Source organism: Camelus bactrianus, chromosome 6 (assembly GCF_048773025.1).
Source record: "Camelus bactrianus isolate YW-2024 breed Bactrian camel chromosome 6, ASM4877302v1, whole genome shotgun sequence".
Taxonomy (NCBI): Eukaryota; Metazoa; Chordata; class Mammalia; order Artiodactyla; family Camelidae; genus Camelus; species Camelus bactrianus.
The window spans coordinates 67,819,277-67,841,719 of record NC_133544.1 but is presented as its reverse complement, the minus strand read 5'-3'; the positions used below and the strand labels follow the sequence as shown (position 1 = coordinate 67,841,719).

General features: G+C 37.0%; 1 long non-coding RNA gene across 2 annotated transcripts in view; it reads right to left on the bottom strand.

Moving 5' to 3' along the window:
- LOC105076875 (uncharacterized) overlaps positions 1 to 22,443 on the bottom strand; it is a 125,385-nt gene that overhangs the window by 15,342 nt on the left and 87,600 nt on the right. The window contains exon 3 of one of the 2 annotated variants that reach the window (XR_836026.3): positions 3,918 to 4,020. This is a non-coding gene — a long non-coding RNA (uncharacterized LOC105076875). The remainder of the gene's footprint in view (positions 1 to 3,917; positions 4,021 to 22,443) is intronic. The other variant, XR_012507611.1, reaches the window with a different exon arrangement.

The window sequence follows — 22,443 nt, the reverse complement described above, 5'->3', positions numbered from 1 at the left end:
AGACCCAAAAGAGATAAGAAAACTATAGAATAAAACTTCTCAAAATCTAGGCAATGGATTATATTTAAATAATCTATTAAAATTCAGTTTCCTGTGCCTTTTCTAAGACCTACTGAATCACCTAAGACCGGGGTCAAGAATTCGAATGTTATGAGTTTCCTGTGTATTACTTATGTGCACACTAAAGCTTAAGAATGACCACCCTAGAAGAGGTAAGATGATGAAAGATCTAAAGTAGGGTCCATATTTGAGGGAATTCATTGAAAGACAAGTTGCCAGGATTATGTGAAGTAGGGGAAAGAGTCAAAATGACTGTTCACAACCTGGAAGGAAGAGAGAATTACACTGCAATTTGGTAACATATAGGAGACTTGTGCATCATTTGAAAAACATATTACGGTAATAGATTTTCACCTTTTGAAAGACAATGTAAAGGCATATGTACAGGTGAAATGTGAGACCAAACTAAGAAAATTATGTGTTCCCAAAACCATGGGAAGTACTGCACTATAATAAAAGCAAAGGTATTGCCACTGCATTCCACAGTGTGAGTGCTAAAGACAACGAAGTCTCATTTCTTTTTGTCAAAACCTTTATTAAAGTCATGTTACTCCTGTTTATTTCACAGCGAAAGCATTGCATATGTCTCAGTAAATAGTTCTTTGTGCAATAGATCCTTGAAATTGGCTTCCTCCCAGCCATAACATTAGACCACTGCTAGAAAGCAAGAAAGAAATGCCAGAGACCTAATTAGAGGAAAGATCTGAGTGCAAATGTCTCTGGAAAATAGTAACATTTTAGAAAGTTCTGTTTTCCATAGTTCAAATTTTATTCATAAGTTGAAGGCTTCAGAATCTAGAATCCATACTTAGAATCGGATTTTTTTGATATAAAGCTGGGCTGAGGCCAGTGAGTACGACTCATGAGAAGAAATCTTAAAACTTGGAACTACTTTTGGCATGTTAGCCTCTGTACTTTTGTGTTATGAGTAACCTGACATTTAAAATACCCAGTGAGTTGAATACCCAAAAGTAAATTAGCCCTTCCCACCATGATGGATAGATGTTTAATATATCCTTGCAGAATGATCATCATAAAACCACAAGTTCCTCTTGTCAGGTTCCAATTAATCACTATCATATGAAGGAAGTAAAAAAAGGAAGGTCAGCTGATAGAAGCAGTATTGGAACATACCTACAACTATACCCATGAGATGGCTCACTTCACGGCAGCCATTTTGGAGACTAATTTTTTTAGTCTGTTGCAAAAGGAAAGGTAATATTTTAAAAAGATTCTGTGTGAATTGCTCTGCAGATAAGACCTTTCTGTTTTTTCTCTAACTTGAAGAAGAAGCAATCTTGACCCTGAATTTTTAAAAAATAGAGGGGAAAAAAAAAGAAAAGTACAGTTTGAAAATTAATGCCACAAAATTTGAGTCACATTAGTGAGGTGGGGGATGCAATAACTAATCACTTCATTGTTCCTGTCAGGGGAGCTGTGAGTGTGTCTTGCCAAAAAAAAAGCCAAACGCTAAGTAAGGCACCACACATGACAGTAACAATTCCCCCACCACCATCACCCCAAAAATGTGAAATCAACACACCAATGAAGAGAACATATTTAAACATAAAAGAGGACCAGAATTTGCTTCATGGAGTTCTTTGCTTCTTGCATGACCATTCCTAGGGCATCTTTCATACAGGAATTCTAGATCAAGAAACTGACACCTGATGAGGGAAACAGTTTAAATTCTTTACAGTGTGCTCAAAATTACTGCAGAACTATACAAACTCAAATACTGAAATAAGGATCTTGAGGTACTTATGCATTCCATCAATAAACATTCTGTGTACAACTTTATTTCTGCATGATATAATTCTGTTTCTGTATCAACTGTCAGACTCTTACTGAGCTTGATTTGGCAATAAGAAGGAAGTAAAATGATTCCTTGAAGATCCTCTGATTGTCTCAGGCTTAAGCCACTAATTACCATACAGCCTTTTGCATGGTCCCCTCAGTGCCCAAGCTGTCTAGGGGATGTCCAGTGCAGAAGCAGAGGAAAAGGAACGCAGTGATCCTTATCCAGAGGCTCAGAGCATTGGACATAAAGTCAAGTCAAATGTTTCAAGAGAAAAAGAGCTCTTCTGTGTCCTTGGTGTGCTGTAAAACGGCTAACTTAAAAAATATGAAGACCCTCTCCCTTCATCTTACTACTATAATACTTCTATCATTTTTATCACTTTCTCCCACATGGATAAAGATCTAGCCATACACTAGAAGGAAAAAGTGTTTTCTTTCTAAAGAGAGATATGTTTTCCATGTGTCAAGGACAACTGAGCTCAGAAGGCTTAAGTTAGATTTATTTAGAGGCTGAATTTATATAAGACTAAATTGTGATATTTTATTTCCCTCAAGTATGGCCTTAAAACCATGCCACTTTGTTTTGAAGGTTTATTTTTATTTTTGTAGATACTAGATTTATAGACCTTTTGTGAATGACAGATAATATTGCTAAGTTTAGGTATATTTTAATCATTCAGCAATGTGCTAATAACCAATTGTATTTAGTTAACAAATTTTTTTAAACTTCAAATTTCAATTCTCTTTAAATCTGCTACATTAATATTGACATTTATTCATCACAGTGATTGTGTTACAATTACCTGGAAATAGTCCCTAACTAACTTTGCCTCATGGCTAGTCCTCCTCTCAACAATAGCTAATCAAATATGTTTAGAAAGTGAAAATTAAAAGTAAATTTCATTCATTATGCTCAACAACTGCAAAATGCTTTTAAAATTTTTTTGGCAGAAGATTATAATTTTTTTGTAAGGCATTGAAAAAGTGTAGCACCAGAGACATAAATATAAGAGAAATGAATCGCTTTTAATAATTTAGTTTAAAAACAATTAACTCTGGGTCATTTCTCAAAGTCAGTCTTCTAGGTCAAGAAAATGAAAAGTAATTTAGAGATGCAGAATACCTTTTACTAAATATTTCAAATCCAGGACCTTCATCTATATTATAAGTAGGTAGAGAAAGGATTATTTAACAGCAGTTCAGGCACTTCCAAGCCATGAATATCCACCTCGCAAAAATCAACTCGTGAGTAAAGGGATGTATACTTTCCTCTCCTCACTGCAACAAAGCTAAACTGGGGCTGGTTACGGGAACTTCCTAGCTTTCATCTTTTCTTGCTCCCTCCCAGCCTTCATCTCCGAGAAGACTGAGCACCAGCCACACAGCAGGTGAGCAGTCTTCCCTGAGCTCAAGAGGGACTCAGATCCCTTCCATTTATTGAGGCTCCCAGTATATGACTTTAAAACGCTTTAAGACGAGGTTACAAAATGAGGTAGCGTATTTTAAAAGTTCAGTCCTAAAAACGAATCTGAATGGCAGTGTGTATAACCTCATTACGAGAAACATCGAGAGTCTGAATCTGAGGCTCTCATGAAGATGAGAACAGACCACATGTCTCTCCAAGTTCGCTCTATAATTAGCGCAGCTGTTTACTCCCAGCTTTCATTCCGCGGCAGTTTTCTAACAGGTTGCCCAGCCACCAGCATTTCCCTCCTCCGGTCCACCCTCCATAATGCTGCGGAGGGATCTTTCGAAAATGCCCTTTTGATCACATTATTCCGCTGGCTAACACCGTCCTCAGATTTCCAGTCCCCGGAGGAGAAGTGAGGCTGCGTCCCGTGGGGACCGCAGCGGCGCCCGGCTGACCCCTCATCTCCGTCCCCCCGCGCCTGCCTTCTCCCCGCTCAGCCTCCGGACTCTGTGCACCTGCATTTGCTCACACTGTTCCCAGCGCCTGCACCGCTCCTCCTTTAGGATTCACAAGCCTTCGTAGACTCCTTCCGGAGGCTCTGGCCACCTCCCGGCCCCATTTTTGGGGCCCCATTTAGCCCAGTTACCTTTTCCGCAGTCTGTGCGTAGCTGCTCATGAGTGTGACGCACCTTACTTGGAGTCTTGTGAGGGCAGGGACCGTGTTTTATTCATTTTTGGATCCTCAGCGCCTGGAGCACAGAGTACTAGGTTAATCCATATTATAATATTTTCACCTCTGCTGTTGCTGTTTGGTTTACTTGATTTTTCTTCACACGTTTCTTTTCCTCTTTTCACCGTTCCATTTTTGAATTTTAAAAAGCACTTTAATCGTGGCTGGTAAGAGTTAAAATAGTGTTATTCAAAGACTTTTTACCATGGATCAGCAGAATTATGTTTTGAAGGAGAATTCTATGTAATTTTTAAAAAGCCATCAGCTTTTAAATTCCCTTAGACTATAAGCTTCTCCATGACAATTTCCATACATCTCTTCATCTTCTCATACTTAAATCTGCTTCTCTTCAAGTGCTGACAGACAAGAAAATTTTAAGTTTTTATTCAGTTTTATTATTTCTATCTTTGGTTTTATTGCTGCAATATTTTTTTCTGCTTCTTGTTCATTGCAAATGTATAATGTTTCTGCTACATTGTAAATTAAGTGACTTCCACAGGCCGGCCTGCCAGCCCCCATACCATCCATAATAGCTTTTTCTGTGGGGAATTGTATTTTAAGTTGCAAACAATATGCCTCAAAATTCTGGAATTTAGCATATTCGCAGGTTGTGGATTTGCCACTAAAATTCTCCACTGAGATTAGAAAACTTGATATGTATTAATTATTCATTTAGCAAGTATTTGATTAACAACATGGCAGAATGAACTTCAGGCTTTGAGGAGAGGGAGTGAAATGAATTAGGTCCCTGCCTTCAAGGGGTTTGCATTCTGCAGATAAATTCTGCTGAAAATCAGCCTGCCTCTCCAGTATTTATTGCCCCTCATGAAAACAGATAAATTCTATTTATGATCTTAGTGACGTAGAAAATAGCTATTATGAGAATAACAGTAACTTCCATCCTCCTGAGAAACACTTCATAGACACAAGAAATATTTTGTCATGTTTGTTTCTTTAAATACTCATGTGAGAGCCTAATTATCCACAAATGTTTTCCTTTTTATGAGCTTCCCTCCACCTCAAAGAGATTTGTGCGATTTTGTTATTTCACAATATCTACACTAATTCTTGAATATCCTTCTGGAAGGAATCCTCAAATTGTACACTTATTTTCGTAGCCCTCTTTTTCTTTAGTCTAGACGGATGGATCCATCCACTACTTAAGGCTCTCATTTATTGTCTTCTACCAAGAGAAAAAAGATAATGGGTCTGGAGATGTAAGGTCTTTAACGATGTACATTCCTAAGCATTTAATATGTGAATTAGTGGTCTTAAATGGTTATCCTTTAATCAGATCAGAATTATTCTTGGCAACTAACGGATGTATCTGTAAAATAAAATTTGTTCATTAATGATAGAAAGGTTTCTAAAGATCTTTTAACATGAGATAAATAAAGCAGTAGATCAACAGAAGATAGGTACATTTCATAATAATCACTCTGAAAGAGCTATTTCAAGTAATAATTACCTAGTCAGGAATGATGGGGAGTTTCTAATGCTATAACTATAAGAATCACTTACCATGTGGCAAGAAAAACCTGCTATTTCTCCAAGCTTAAAATGGAAACATTCTTTAATGGGAAAATAATGTCTTAATTCACTATCTTAAAACTTTTTAAAATACATTAATGCAATGTTTTCATCTCTACGGTTTCACTCATTAATTTCCTAAGGATAATATTTTTAAATGTATCTTTCCAAGAATTAAAAGCTGGCAAAACAGTATATTTCTTTCATGTTTCCACGGAAGCCCTCCTTTTATAAGACATAGCTTTCCTGATAGTTATTTCTTTAACCTTTTCCACTTTTGCTGGTCTTTTTCCCTAAATCTCCAATTTAAGTCAGTTGATATTTTGTGGCTTGTCCAATTGTGGAGATCTCCTTCCCTGAACTGATCACACTACCCAGAAAAAACAAAAGAGTACAGTTTTTTGGTGCCCGTCTGAGAGGAACAGAGAGGCTAGCTCCTACTGTTTAGAGCTGAGTAAAGAGAAGGAAATTGGCACCATCTTTCTTACCAGTTTATTCATTTGTTGCCTTATTCATTCAGCTAGTATTTACTGAGTATTTATTCTAGACAGGCACTACGAGCTCAGGGAACTGAAGCCAGGGAATGACAACACACAATGGAAAGTACTGTACAATACAGGACAAAACACCAGAACTTTATTTGTGGTGCTCCAGGTTAGGGAAGGAGCACCAGACCCTCACAACACCGTGACAATGATCATTAAATAGTTTTGTCTGCCTAGTAGATTCTACTCTTCCTAAGATTCCATGGCTTTTTCTTACCAGGGAACTTCTTAATTATACGAGTCCATTAGAAGATTTGGTGCAGCCATTATGGAAAATAGTATGGAGATTCCTCAAAAAACTAAGAATAGACTTACCATATGATCCAGCAATCCCACTTCTATATCCAGAGGGAACTCTAATTCAAAAAGATACGTGCACCGCAGTGTTCACAGCAGCACTATACACAATACCCAAGACATAGAAGCAATCTAAATAGCCATCAACAGATGACTGGATAAAGAAGTTGTGGTAAATTTATACAATGGAATACTCCTGAGCCATAAAAAAGAATAAAATAATGCCATTTGCAGCAACATGGATGGTCCTAGAGATCGTCATTCTGAGTGAAGCCAGAAACAGAAAGAAAAATACCATATGATATCACTCATATGTGGAATCTAAAAAAAAAAAAAAAAAAGACACTATGAACTCATCTACAAAACAGAAACAGACTCACAGACATAGCAAACAATCTTATGGTTACCAGGGAAAGTGGGTGAGAAGGGATAAATTTGGGAATTTGAGATTTGCAGATGTTAGTCACTATATATAAAAACAATTTTTAAAAAAAGTTTCATATGTATAGCACAGGGAGCTATAGTCAATATCTTGTGATGATCTTTAATGAGAAAGAGTATGAAAATGAGTATATGTATATCTATGCAAGACTGGGACATAGTGCTGTACACCAGAAATTGACACATTGTAACTGACTGTACTTCAATTTTAAAAAAACTTTTTAAAAAGTCTGTCAAAGGATAGAGCTGACTTCAGAAACTCCATGGAAAGCTTCTAAACATAAGCCCTCATATGATTTTTAGAGCATCTATAAACCTACTTGCTAATGGTAGCCTACCATTATTTGTATTCAAAAAAAATGCATGGCTCCTCAGCAACCAAAGGCTGAATATTAATGATTTTTACTGTTCTCAAGTGAATTCTGTTATAAGAAATCCACTGAATTTCAAGCACGTACATATGCTTAAGGCATCCATTGAATGAAACCTAGTGGAGGTCCCCTGGAATCTTACACAGCTAACTCAACCAGGCTTGTCTGAAACCAGGTTTCTCAGTTTGGGTGCCATGGAACCTGAAAGATATTAACCTTAAGAAGAGTTAATGTACCTCAAGTGTCAGTCAGAAGCCTGACTCAGAATCCCACCCTATGTGTTACACTCTCCTTTTGTACCACCTCTAGCCCTTGAATTTCTGGTCAGGAAGACCTCCTGACTGCTCTTAGTGATGTAGCTCCTCCTTGCCTGTCCCCCAATAATCCTAGTTTGGGTATTTTTCAGCCCTGATCTTTATATGTTGATTTTGACATGTCAAAGACCCAAAATGTATATTTTTCTAATTTAAACATATAATGTGTGAGACACTGTTCTTAGGACTTTGCAAATATGCACCCATTTAAGTTGTGATTTGTAGTTTTTCTGAAGCAAGAACTGGAATCCCAGATACATCTAAGATACGTCACTTAACCAGTGAATGAACCTACCTGACTGTCCAGTATTCGTATCTCACCATCTAGCACCTCACTGCCGTTCAGCTTTGTTTCTTACTTGTTTTCAACAATAACTATCATGAAGATTTATGAAGAAAATGACTCAAAAAGAAGGCCAACTGCTAAGGCTGTTGATAGAAATAAACAGGAAGCAAAGTAATTTGGGGAAATAATTTTTCTTAGAGAGAAAACAGAAGTTTTCAATAGATTAAGTTGTGGAATGTTGAATCTGACAGTGGATTAGATGTGTAATATAAAAGAATTCACAGAACTTTCTACATCAAATAAAAGAAAACCATTTTAGGGAGAAACCATTTCGTGTCCCAACCAATGCAGTGGTTGCACACCATGGGGAAGAAAGGTCAGTGAAAGTTTATTTTGTTTCCTTGGTGTTAGGAGGATATGTACCAGAAAGAACTATCAGTGCAAAAGTAACTAGGGAGAAGGGCAGAAGTCAGCATAAACACCCTCATAATACATAAAATTGGGGATTCATAAAGGTCTCCAAGTCTATCTTTGTAAATGTCAGGGGTCTACCACACTGTTTAAGATCTTGAATATAACATAATTTTTGTTATTTGATGTGAATATTTTTCATTTTTTGGTAAAATAAAATTTACCATTTTACCCATTTTTTTAAATGTACAGTTCAGTGGCATTAAGTGCATTCATATTGTTAGGCAATAATTAACCATTATCCATCTCTACAACTTTTTCATTATCCCAAATTGAAATTATGATTTCATTAAACAATAATTCTCTTTTCCTCCCTCCCTCCAGCACCCCTCCAGTAACCACTATTCTACTTTCTGTCTCTAATGAATTTAACCACTCTAGGTACCTCTAGTAAGTGAAATTATACAATTTTTGCCCTTTTGTGTGTGGCTTATTGCACTTAGCATAATATCTGCAAGGTTCATCCATACTATAGCATGTATCAGAATTTCGTCCCTTTTAAAGGCTGAATAATATTCCATTGTATGTATATACCATGTTTTGTTTATCCCTTGAAGAATATCTCAGTTGTTTTCACCTGTTGGTTATTATGAATAATCCTGCTGTGAATACTGGTGTACGAATAGCTGTCTGAGTCTCTGCATTCCTTTCTTGAGGGTATATCCTCAGAAGTGGAGTTGCTGGACCAATGGTAGTGGTATGTTTAATTTTGTGAGGAACCTCCATACTTCAACACAAATATTTTTAATAGAGCTAATGCAGTTAGTAGCAAAGCTTAAATTTAAATAATAATTATCCTCACTACTGATTTTAGTGAACTAATTAAAACAAAAATCATATCCACCCTTGAATAGCTCCTATTTGCTGGTGCAAACATCTTGCATACATTCCACTCTTTCTGGACCAGGGTGTCTGTAGCCATATGTGTTCTTCTCTCTCTGGAAGCTGTCCATTGATTTTTCTTGGCGATTCATGGCCTCTGAGTCTTAATTATTAACTCTATTTTGATGGCACAAACCCAAAAGCAGAAGAGTTATCTACTGTGAAACTTGTTCATCAGAATTTAGGTTCACATTTTCCTTTGCCTGTAGTTTTTCCTTATTTCCTCATATAAGTCAGAAATAAATGACAGTTATGATCATGGTCTGTTAACTTTTGATAGTTTATTTTGCAGTGTTTTTCTGCCCATATTTATAAGGAAATTACTTAAATGGTTAGAGTTCTTTCATCCTCCTTTGATTACAGCACTGTCAATTGTATTTTCAGTGGGTTTCCTGAGTGTTGTAATGTCACAGTACAAACACTATCCATCATAATAGTCCCATAATAGATTCAGAATCCTTTCAGATCAAAAGCCTAGGTCAAATATTCAGTATCCACTACAATTATACATTTGCGAGAAATAATTTTGACCTCAAAGTTTGTATAGGAATCAAATGTCAGATAAGCTGTTTTGTGTCTCCCATTAACAGCAAAACTGTTTTGTTTTAATACAATAACATCAGTGATTAAATATTCAAGGAAAGCAAGGAATTAAAATTTAGTGAAACTTGTCCCCTAACTTATTTTATTTATTCATTACATTGCAGCCGAATAATGACCCAGATTTCTGTAATAATACTTACTTCACTATCAAAATATGTGCAGTATTACACATGATAGTATAATCAAATTAGATATAATATTCTTATTCTGGGGCTGTGACAGTATATTACTCCAAATTTGAAATCTACTTAACTTTCTTTGCTTCAGAGCCTTAAATCAACTCAGCTCTTTAAGTGTGTAGCTTCATTTGTTCTGAATCAAATATAATTTCCTTTTTAGGAAGGGAGTATCTTTAAAAGGCTCATTAATAAAATCCTAATGCAGTATCTTGGACTTCTGAGAATACTCATGTCACTTTTATGAGTTAAGTACAAAAAGTTATAAAATATACAGATAAGATTTCCTATCAAACACACAATGGCAAAATGTTCCTGACAAAGTCAGAACATTTCTAAAATAGTTGAAAACTTTCTAATGCCTTTGAAAAACACCAAAGCAATTATGCTGATACTTCATGAACCAAAAGGCTTATTTTCTCATTGTGACTTGGATTTAGCTGACACACCTTTAGAAAAGAGAAAGTGACACTCTTCATTGGATTTGTAGCCCAGATGGCCTTACAGCTTTTAACTTTGAGGATATAAATGTTCTATTTCTAGAACGTGTAAATACACAAATAAAATGCATGCCAATTTACAAAATAATAGGCCCAGTTGAAGAAATATAAGAACATTAACAGGGATCCAAGATCTGTAATAAGTTAAAGCTGAAACTAAAATACATATGTATGTGTATCTACATATTTATAGATATATATAGATATGACATACTTTGGATAAATAATCATTGTGATAAAAGCAGAACTTGAACCTAACAACAATAAAACATTACCTAAGGCTATTAGTTGACATCAAATTGAGGATCAGTGATAACAGGAAGGATAAGAAAGGCCTAGAAATTTTGGAGGCTGTTAAAGTCGTCAAGGCTCAAAGTGCTTTTTTAAATTTAGAAACAAACCCATTCTCCAGCTAGGCTCACACCTGGCCTTATGCCCACTGCAGTTTCAGATTGGCTGTTTATAGTTTATTACTGGCATCTAAAATACTGACGGAAATAATCACAGAATCACTGATCCGCTAAGAACCTCAAGAAATTATCTGGTACTGCCCCCACAAACAGGAAGACACCTAAACCACTTAAGAGAAAATATCAACTCTCTAATTTAAAGGTCTTCAGGAGAATTTCCACTGCAGTTTTTTCGGTTCAAAGGTGACTTAACACATTTACTTGTTTTACGTTGTAGCTCGAGCTCAGAACATAAATTACAATTATGTTTAATTAAGCCAGCTTAGAAACTTTTGGTTTCTGCAATTTCTCTTTATTTGATCGTCAAAACTGCTGAACTGATTTTAATATTAAAAAAAAAAAAAACCAACTTACTCCTAGGCTGTAACCCTGCATGACGAATTCCAGCCCAGAGCAACATTTTATGATCCACTGTCAAGTTCTTGAAAAATGAAAAATGAGAGGAAAGAGAGGTTTAACTGTAACATGGATACACTTTGGACTGGATGTTAGCCACTTGAATAAGGTGTGTGTATAATCATAAAAACTGACTGTATTTTCCTTTTCTGGTTTGAGCATGAAAAACCTGTTATTTTCATAATCGGGGCCAAATGTATTGTGTGCTGAGAAATTGAACCAGAACTCAAAAGGGGGAAGAAAGAACATTACCCATGCAAGGAATAGATTTGAGGCAAGTTTTAATTGAAAAGAAAAGCCCCACCATCTATTCATTTTTAAAGCATGAGTTGCATTCAACACACAAATCCTTCATTATTCATACATGGAAGTGTTTAATTATGGAGTCTCTAAGGATTTATTTGATAGAATAATCTAAATTTCTTTTTTAAAAGAGTCAAATGAAATGTGGTTTTTAATTCTTTAAAGGACAAGTTTCAAAGCATACAAAAATGTAACACAGGCTCTTAGTTTTTAAAACTGTATCTACAATTTGCCTATCCATTGGTATGTTCATCTGGATATCAGTAACATACAGACTTGATCTCATAATGGCTAATTATGCAGTTGTTTATCAGCTCATTTGAAACATTTTGAGATTCAGTCTAGCTCAGCAAATTACTGTGCTTAAGGCAGTTCTATATTCTAGAAAATTATAATATCCCCAGAAGGCAAAGAATTAATAAAAATCCTCTTTTGTAAAAGATTATCATTGCAGAGCAAATGGAGCAGATCTTCCCTATCCTACTGCATTTAATATTCTCATTTTTCCCCTGAAACTTTGATGGAGAGGCAATGAGAATATCTCCGTTTTATTAACTTATTAAGAGGCACATTTATAGAACTTGTACACTATATTGATTCCTAAAGCTGCGGTGCTGCGAAGAGCCGATAATCACAGGAGAGCAGGATGATTCAATTTGTTAACCCAGGATGTTTCCGAAACTTGGTAGAGCCCAAATTTTCACCCAATTCAGAAAGCCTGGTTATTTAACTTCTGTAAGCCTCAATTTATTCATTTGTAAAATAGAGGTAATAATGAAAGGCAGCCTCTGAATATTGTGAGGAATAAGTGAGACAATGCTTGCGTGTAGTAAATAATGTTAGTTTGGGTTATTGCTACGGTTAGCATTATCATTACCTCTTGTGGTTCAGAAATCAAAGATGTATGCGTTTAATTAGCCAGTTGCCTAACTAGTTATGCAATTTTTCCATATAAATACTTTCGTATCAGCTGAAAGTTTAATATGAAATTTCTGCTCCAGCACTTTTTAACCCAGAACTGCCTCACCAAGCTAACATCAAACCAGCCTGAATAGGTGGCCTGACTACGATGCAAGATAAATCACCTAGGCTGTAGTCTGGAGTCATGCCAACTTCCAAGCAGCTGGGCTTGACAACATAGTATTTTAAAAAGCACTTGATGTTGCCTCTATTGAACTGTGCCAAAGGGTTTTGAACTTTTTCTTCATGATTCAGATTTCATCACTGATTTTGCCACCTTCATTTCCTCCACATTGGATTATTGCACCATCTTTTAAGAAGGAAAAAAAAATCTTAAAAAACTATCCAGATACCTGAACTGGAACATATGAGACTATGCTTTATAGCATTATTTGCACAGAATATATGTACTACTTCATTGATTTTTGTCAACCAGGAAGGACTGCTTTTGGACTTCCTGGTAAAATTCAGTGTGCCACCTTTAGTTTATAAATATGACTGAAGACTCTCTGTATATAATTTAAAAAAAACAGCAACTACATCTTCATTTGTATATGTGAAGAATTCAGTGAATAAGTGCTCCTCAGAAACCTAAATTCAACCCTAAAGGTGAACTCTGGAACTGACAGTGGCCCAGTTTCCCAATTCTGACTTCAAGATATCTCTGCCTCTCTTGGTTCAAGAAAACAACTCGTGCTGCAGGGCATTTCACCTGGTGGACAGTGGACATACTGTTAAGCTTTTTTTTGCCCTAAAATGTGAAAAGCAGCTATCCAAGCAGCAGGGACTAACTACAGAACTTAGCTGCTCTTCACTTCACTCGATACCTACTGTTTGACTTTTTTTTTATTTTAAAACATGCAACCAATTTCTCTTAAATTTAAAAACATCCAGGAATAGCTTCTTCTCCATTATTATTCCTCAAATTTTCCTAGGGAAAATGGAATCCATTACAGGGGCTGCATATGTAGAAGAGAGAAATGAGACCAAACACTAGAAATCCATGTAGGATGCAGAAGCTAACAGCTGTGAATGTGAAGACTTGCTAGAGAGCAGTGGCTCTGGAATGCACGTTTACTCTGTAGACAGTGAGACTTCAGCATTCTGGAGAATGTTTTGAGCCCTTTCCACTGCTAGAAACGGTTAAAATGGGTTATTGTCACTATTTATTACAGAGGAGGTTTAGGGAAAAAGCTAGCCTGGAAAGGGCAAAATATCTTTCACCAAAGGTTTCCAGAGTCCCAATCAAACCCATTAGCATGGGGCCGTGAAAGCGCCACCTTATCATCACTACCATCACAGCTGTGGTTGTGTTGTTGTTATTGTTTAATCTCTCCGTGTTTAGCCTGCTATAATCACCATAATTCACCCTAATGTTATGTGATTAGCAGCCTCAGTTGTTGTGAAAATTAACCACCACTCACATAGCGTCTGTGACCTTTCACCCCTTGTGGAATGGGCCAGGGTTGCACTGGCTGAGAGACAAAATGTAGAAACTCACATGGTGCCGCCTGCTCTCTCTCAGGCGGAGGAATCAATGGGAAATTTCACTTTCCAGTTCTATGTGTTGATCCCTCAGCAGCCATACTAAGAAATATTCAATTCTTCCTCTATTTAATTTATTCTCATCCTGAGAAGATTGCAAAAGGATTTTGTGAAGTACTGCTGTAGTGCCTTAATACAGAGGCAATGTATCATTTTTAATAGAAGGACAAAAGTTATTCAGTTTCATTTGCAACATGGTCTGTAGATTAACTGCATGTTGGACATATTAAGAGGAGGTCTGGAGAATCTGATGTTTCTCGGTCTTACACTGAAGTCAGTACAGACACGAAAAACTCACTGAATGACAACAATTGCCAAGAATGTACAAATAATTAACCATCACCTTTTTCTAAAAAGAATACACTTCCTTCAATACTAGAGTCCTAACATTTGTGGAACACTGTTAACAGTAAATACGATAAGAGTCTGTTACTAATTTACAGACCTTTCAGATCATAGCAGCAATTAGTCAGAATTAGAAAATTATTTCCTGACAACTAATATGGCAGGGTGAAAAGTGGTAAATATTTAAATAGATGAAAATTTAGGCATTAGAGAATGTTGCCTTTTATCACACCTGTACTTTTAACCAGATTGATAATATGTGGCATGGTGAGTTTAATTTTCTACAGCACAGTACAAACTCTCTGCATTTTTTCTAATTACCACTTCCTACACGTCAGCTCAAATAGGAAAAGACGCAGTTGGTTCAGCTCAATTTCCACAGCTTGACAGGCACTGATATCAAAATTAATTCCAAAATGAAACTTCATAAAAGAAAATCCCGTTTGACAAAAGAACTACTGGGCTTGAATCTCAGTTGCATTTGCATTGTGAAGTCCCATTTTTATTTTTATTGTATATAAAATAATGCCAAAGGAGAGATTGAAGACCCAGAGAGAGTTCATTTGAGGCATCCTGATAGTATCTGCCACATGCAAGTAAAGCAGAAGCCGTTTTTATGACACCTTCAGAACTTGAAGATTGAATTACAGTTTTAGTAATCATCAGTTCCCCTTCTCCAGTGTCACTTTTTGGTAATATATTGCATAGAAAAGACTTATGGTTCCAGTTTTATAAGCTTGCAATAAAAATATAACAACTGTTGTATTAAATTATTTAAGTTGTAAACCATTGTGAAAAAGGAGAGAAAGTTTTATTGACACGGAGGCTGAAAAACTGATTATAATGGAGAGCAAAATGTATTGTGCTGATTATTCCCAAGTTTTCCCCTCGATTAGAATATTGTAAATCTTCAAGATAGCTTTCAAATCAAGGTCTCGGTACATGGGGTTCTTTCATTTGTTGCCTACTTAGAACTGGCCATGGCAAAAGAAAAACAAAACCTATGTAGTTCCAGGCTACCAATTTATTTTAGCAGAGTTGTGAGGGCAGATAAAGGAAGGAAAAATAATAGAGAGACGCCAGGTTAAGTAAAAGATGCTAACTGAAAGAAACCTAAATATAAAATGACTACATTCCTCCAGAGCAATACAGACTCAAGACATTATCTGATCTTTCCAGAAATGCTTTTTTCTTATTTTATATTGATTTTACGGTCACTCAGTACCCCTCCTTTCTAGCATACGAGACTAGCCTGCTGCTGTGTACAAGAGGTACTAGGCTAAGGTGTCTGCTCTTCTCCAGTATCCCTCCGTTCCTCTAGTAGGGCTTCTCTTCCAGTGCAGACTTCTTCCAGAACTTTGTGTCCATAAGGTGCCTCCCTTGCATTTCTAGGCCCCACCCAGGAATCTTGGAGCATCCTCTGTCTTGGTCAGAATGTCAGCATTCCATACTTTTCACTCCCACACTCCACTCCCTCTCTGCCTCCGCTATTGCTGGATATTGAAAGATAGCTCAAATCAGTCACCCACACACACACCTTCCTGGCCCCTCCCCTACCCCTCACACACATACATATACCTTTTGGCCACCTGAAAGAAAAAAAGGATCCACTTGATCAAATAATCAGATTTTATTTCTCTAAAAGAAATTAGAATAAGGAAGCCCCATATTTCCACCTGCTAAATCAAACCACACAGAGGATGCAAATAACTGTGGGTTACCTGATCCGTTAGTCTTGTCCACAACAGTAATTCTGGCGCTCTTACCTGCTACTCCAGATGTTCTCTCTCATCAAGACTCAGCAGCAACAAACTGGCCATAGTCTCACTTTGATGGTGATGATGATAATAACAGTGTAATTTGTATGCGCTGGGCTCATGTCAATTTACTCAATCTTCACAACATCCCAATGAACTAAGTATTATTCTGAATCTACAGGCATTTAAGACGTTTAAGTCTTGCTCAAAATCACATAGCTAAAAAGTGTCAGAATCATGATTCAAATTAAGCACATGGCATTCACATGCTTACCAACTATACTATATTAATGTGGAATGATTCAATCTCTAAATCATCATCACCAAAAGGAACGAGTAAGACTAAAAGAAGCGTGGAAGAGCTGGTGTTGCTCTCTGGTTTCTCCTATTCACGCATTTGTAATACATTTGTTGAGTGCAGGTAATGTGCCAGTCTATCCTTGGTCTGAGGATATAAAGATAATAACATAAGGTTACTGCCCTCATTATCCACTGAGAAGGAAACCAGGTAAACAGCTGCAGTTCAGTATGATGCTGTAATTGAAATGTATACAAGGTGTCATGGGAGGACTGGGGGAAAAAATAAAGCCCAAGGAATTCCATGCTTTTATTAAACTTATTGACAGCCTATCTCCAGGAGAATAGTAATCCTCTAAGGGAGAATCAAGAATAGCTCCATCCTCAACTAAGAAGTTTTATGACAATAACTGTCTGCTTCCTCTTCCCTAGACTAAGAAGAGAAAACACTTAGCTGGGGCAATTCCACTCATGTACTTGAAATCAGAGGTTCTTCCTTCTTCCTCCCACACCTACAGCTTTATGAGCCAGGAGCACCCAGATCAATGGGAGCAATTTTTGTCAGCGATCCGGAATTGGCTACTTCCCTGACACCTGGAATCCATGAAGTTACACCGCTTGATTTAATTAGACCCTCCCACACCTACGCTTCCAATTCCATAGCAGTGAGACTTGAAGTTAAGTAGCCATAGACATATGGATAACTAATAACTCCCTTGGCCCCCTCCAACACATGATCTCTATTACTGAGACATTCTGCCAAGCTAGCCTCACTGGATATACATGGCCCAGGAGCACAGAACCATGCTGTTTCCTCCACAACCCCCAAAGGTTACCATGAGCTCTTCCTGAGAACACTTCAGAAAGCATGACATACCTCCTATGCTTTATATTATTAAAAACCACGAACTTGAATCCACAGTACAGCAGTCAGTACAGGCACTAGCCACTACGTTTAGCTTCCTCGGTGTATAGTTTCACAGGAGAGCCAGAAATGGAAAACACCTTAGTAAGACAAGCAGCAAAACTTTGTAAGTGATCCAGGACAGCTAAAATCTCTTTTCTCTTATCCTCAGGAACCAAGGTTCTTTCTCTCCTAAGAATGGCTAGTATCTTTGTAATAAAAGTCTATTAATTTTCAACCAAGTCAGGAAAGAAATAGTGTTTGGCTCCTGGCAACAAAATTTATGGGACTACAACTAGAAAGATCTAGAAAACAAAGTTACCTGACTCACCCTGAAATAAGAAGGCTATTAAGAGCTTCAGCCAGACTGAGGGCTGAAGAAAGAGCATCTTCCAATCTTTGACCTAGTGTGATGAGATCAGGGCCTACGTGCCACCCAAGAGACCACCACAGATGCCCAGGTTGAGGTTTAAAGCGTCCGAACAAATGAGCAAGTGAAGGATAATCATCGCACCCAAGAAATGCGAGCAACATTTCCTTCAGGGACGCCATTTGGATGGAGGACCCAGACCTGAGTTTTTATTTAGAAAAGACCTGAAAGGCAAATAAAGGAAGGAGATACACCCATATATATTCCCTAGAAAAGAAACACTTCCATGGTTTATTCTACAAAGGGAGGAATATATAATAGCTTTGGTTTCATTTGCAGGAAAATGTCGCACAGAGAGAAATACTCAATAACTAGATACAGCAGGCCTTGAAGATAACAACCATTATTGTTTACCATGGGAGATTATAAATATGAACATATCTATGAATAACTAGGGCTGCTGCTGCTGCAGTATTTTTTCACCTTAAATACACTCACAGACAGTAAGTGATAATGTCTCTGAATATAAGGAACAGTGAATTTATGTGAGGGACATAGTTGAAAGTACTGGTTTGTTTCACACCAGCTGTCACATAGGCCTCTCGAAACTCCTTTTAAGAATTGGAAATGGTGACCTGGGGGTGAATGGCTTATAGCACAGGAACTGATCCCTTGAGCCACCCAGATCCCAGTCCCTGACGATTCTGATTAATCCATGCTGACAAACCAGATTTGGGTCAATAGAAATTATCCGTAACAAGAAATTAATTGTGTATTTAGTAAGTTCAGTGCAATTTTTGGTGGCTTTAAATTTATATGTAAAAGACCCTATTGACTTTTGAAATCAAAATTCATACCACATTAAGGCAATATTGCCTTGGGTTATAATAACTTATGATGTTCTACTTTCTCTCTTGAGTAATGTGTGGTCTGAAGGCACCTAATCTGTTTACCCGTAAACTAGGAATATTCTTTAATTGTTACGTACGGAGACTTCAGGTCTATTTACATAATGTATAAAAGCACAGCACATGTACCTCTTATACTACTTTCATACACCATCCCTGTTTAAATGAAGCAGGAAATCACAGCCAATTTCAAGCCACGTTACAATCTCAGCTCAAATTATGCAGTGGCTTAGAATAGTAAAAAGATGTCCCTAAAGTTGCATCATCTTTAGGAGACAGGAGACCTCAGGTGTTAGAGAGCTGCTGAGAGGCAAAGTGGATGAACCAATGAACCAGTGCTGAATTTATATTGTACTTTTCACACAGGAAGATTATCTAGGCCTTCAGTACACCTACACGTGAATCCATGTGTGACACCTAACTCTTTTCACTTAATTTCCTTATGGACCATTTTTCTGGAAAGGAAGATGGAAAATTTCAGCCAGCCACAAATGGACTGAGACCCGCCAATCTCATTTCACATCGAGCAGGTGTCCCAGACTAAGCTACAAAGGTGAGAAAAAAAAAAAAAAAAAAGAAAGAAAATACTATTAGAGCTAAACAGACGGCCTTTTATAGGAGCTGTGGCATCAACTGAAGATGGGTTTGTCTTAGTATTGAGAGTCAAGCCTTGCCTCATATTATTTTGCAATTCAATATTATTAATATACTCTTTTTAGCTGAAACTGTTAACATACCTGATAGAAGGACCTTACTAATCATTTCTCTCTCGAGGTCACAGGTCTGTGAGGGAATGCTGCAAGGTCTGCACTTCATCAAATGCAGGAACCACACGAAGCCCTCACCTCTTAACCAGGCTGCTCTTTTGGAGGCCAAAACCAGAACTCTTCAAACCATTCTTTGCCTTAAATGGATAAAAATCCCTTTGAATATTCACCAGAATATATTAAGGGCTTTAAGCAGACTATTAGTATTTGCTCTGAATAGTTGCACCACGGTACCGAGCACATGTAGGGCAATAGGTGAGAGGGTAAAGAGCCCTTGTTTAATAGAATTTACATGCTGTGTGAGTCTAAATTGTTTACTTGCCTGATAGAATTTTCATAAAGCCTAAAATAAATATCCATAAACTTAACAGATATGCAGGAGAACTAAAAATTTGCTTGTTCTGTTTCTTCAAAGGTCACACTTTTTTCCCATGACATAACAGTAAACAGCATGATAAAATGCCTTCAATATATCATAAATTATGGAAAATAACCATTGACTTTTCAGGATAGTTTGGGATATAAATATTTGGAGATTAATGTTATAGATGCTCTTCAAATACAAGCAAGAAATATTGCCAAACTCATAATTGTTCAAATAAATTATGAATGTGATATAAATTAAAAATTAGAATGATATTAGCCACCGTTAGAAACAAATTTTTTAGACTAGTCCAATTTACTCATAAAAAGATACAAGTAATCCCTCAGCTACTAATGTGCTTGCAAACTGTCCTAATATAATTTAAAAGAAATAAAGTAAACTCAACCTTAAGAAGATACAATAGTACCCTAGGCTCTCTTCAAGAATATTTAACTATCCTCTAACCCACATCTCCAGCCCTGCATTGTCACAAAGCCCCATTCCTGTGTCATCATCTGTGGATAGCATATTTCCAGTTGAATTTTCCTCAGTATTTCAAACATGATAAACCAAGGGTAAGCAATCTATAACCAACGGCCGACTTTGGCCAGCAGCCTGTTTTTGTAAATAAAGTCTTATTGAAACTCAGCTACACATTCATTTACATATTGTCTATGGCTTCTTTCGCCCTGCAAAGACATGGCTGAGTCGTACCAACAGAAAACATACAGTCCACAAAGCCCTTTACAGAAAAAAAAAAAAAAATTGTCAACCTATTATAAACACAAAGGAAAACTTAGGATCTTTTCCCAAAAACATGTGCCTCTTTTCAGTTCCTACTATGATAATGCTAATTTCGAGGCTTATTATGACACATTTAAACTACTGCATAGCCTCCATTCTAGTTATATATTGCTGCGTAACAGTAATTCTGAGATAGAAGAACAAATATAATTTAATTTATATCTCTTTAAAATAAAACTGTGATAAGGGGGAGAAAGTGCCATAAAAAAGAAGTAGGTATAACTAGCTAATTTAAGATTCGATCTCTTGACTATGTCCCACATTTCTTATGCCCTGGATCCATATTTTGTTAATTTTGTTTCACCAGCACCTTAACGGTGCTCGAAACATGAAGAATATACAATAAATACCTTAACTGTCTGAAGCTATCTATTTGCCACGCTTGTGTTCTATATGCTGTAAAACCAAGTTAAATAGATGATGTTACTGCTATCTAGTTGCAAAACTATCTTAAGAAAGGGACTACTTTAGGCAAAATTGTTCCATTTGGGGGTTATATCTTGCACAATAAGTTACAAATAAGAAAACCTGCTGTAATATTTATAGATTTAGAACCAAACAAAGTATAGCTATTTTGGATCAGGATATGGCTCAGTCTGAGTTTGTAAAATCTGGTATTCCTTAACCAAGCTTCTGGTATTCCAGCATGACATCAGAAGGAGCCTTGCCTTCTCTTGCAGAAAAGCCTAATAGCTAGCTAATTTTGAAAATGAATTTCTTCCCTGCCGCTGCTCTTAACCACAGAGACAGTCATTTGAATGCTTTACAAAAAAAGGCCTCAAGCCTCCTCATGTTTCACCTTTTCATTGCTCTGCCGATCACTTAGAGGGCAGACTTGTTCCAGACAGCTTTAATTAAACTGTACCAAAGACGCAGATAGATGTCAATGGAAATGATCCATAACATGAGGCTAAGCATGTATTTAACAGTGTTCCGTCCAGTTCAATCACCTTCTAGCGTTTCAGTGGCTTTATATTCATGTAGCAAAGACGGAATGTGTGTATGTGGTTTTTTTTAATCCATCCCATTAGTGGCCATATGCTTGGGCTTCAATGGATATAAGAACTGTCTACAATCTGCCAGGGACTTAGGGACATCAATAATTTGTGAATAGTCATGTTGGTACTGGTCGAAGGGTTAAGTGCTCTGCACACCGGGGGCACCTCTTAGGGGACCTGAACTCTCAGTTGACTGTTAGGAACCTTATCCCCTGTGAGGCTTCCTTCTACACGCTGCTTGTCAGTGCGTCCAGCTGTAGCTGGGAAGCATTATTAGCTCTGGGATTTAAAGATCTGTGTTAAGTACTGATAGAATGGTGTCTTTGAGCTAAAAAGCAGGGAGAGTTTATTGTAGCAAATTCAAGGAGTTTTTCATGTTCCATGGGAAGCATATGTTCTTTCCTTTTGCCTATTTTTTCATACATTCCTTGTGACTAGACAACATAGCATCACTTGGAGAAAGAGTTTATATTTAACATTTGTTACTGCAACTTTCTGGTATACTAGACTATATCAGCCAAAGTAGAAAGACCAGTGTCTCCCTAAAATAAGAGAAATTTTGCCATAAAAAGCTTTTCCTCCCATTCCCCTACCTAGAGGGTGAGGAACAGGTAACATGAATGAATTTTGAAGTTTGGTCTTCAAAAATTTTTGAAGTACTGGTCTTGCATAAAGATTTCTCAAATAAATAATATAAAACATATTTCTCAAGTACATTTTAATACTGACAGCAAAAGAGATCATATAAAACCTTCTGCCTTATGCACTAGCCTGTAAATCCATGTACACCTAAGCTTTGTCTGTCTTCCTATTGTAGCCCTTGCACTTGGCATATTGC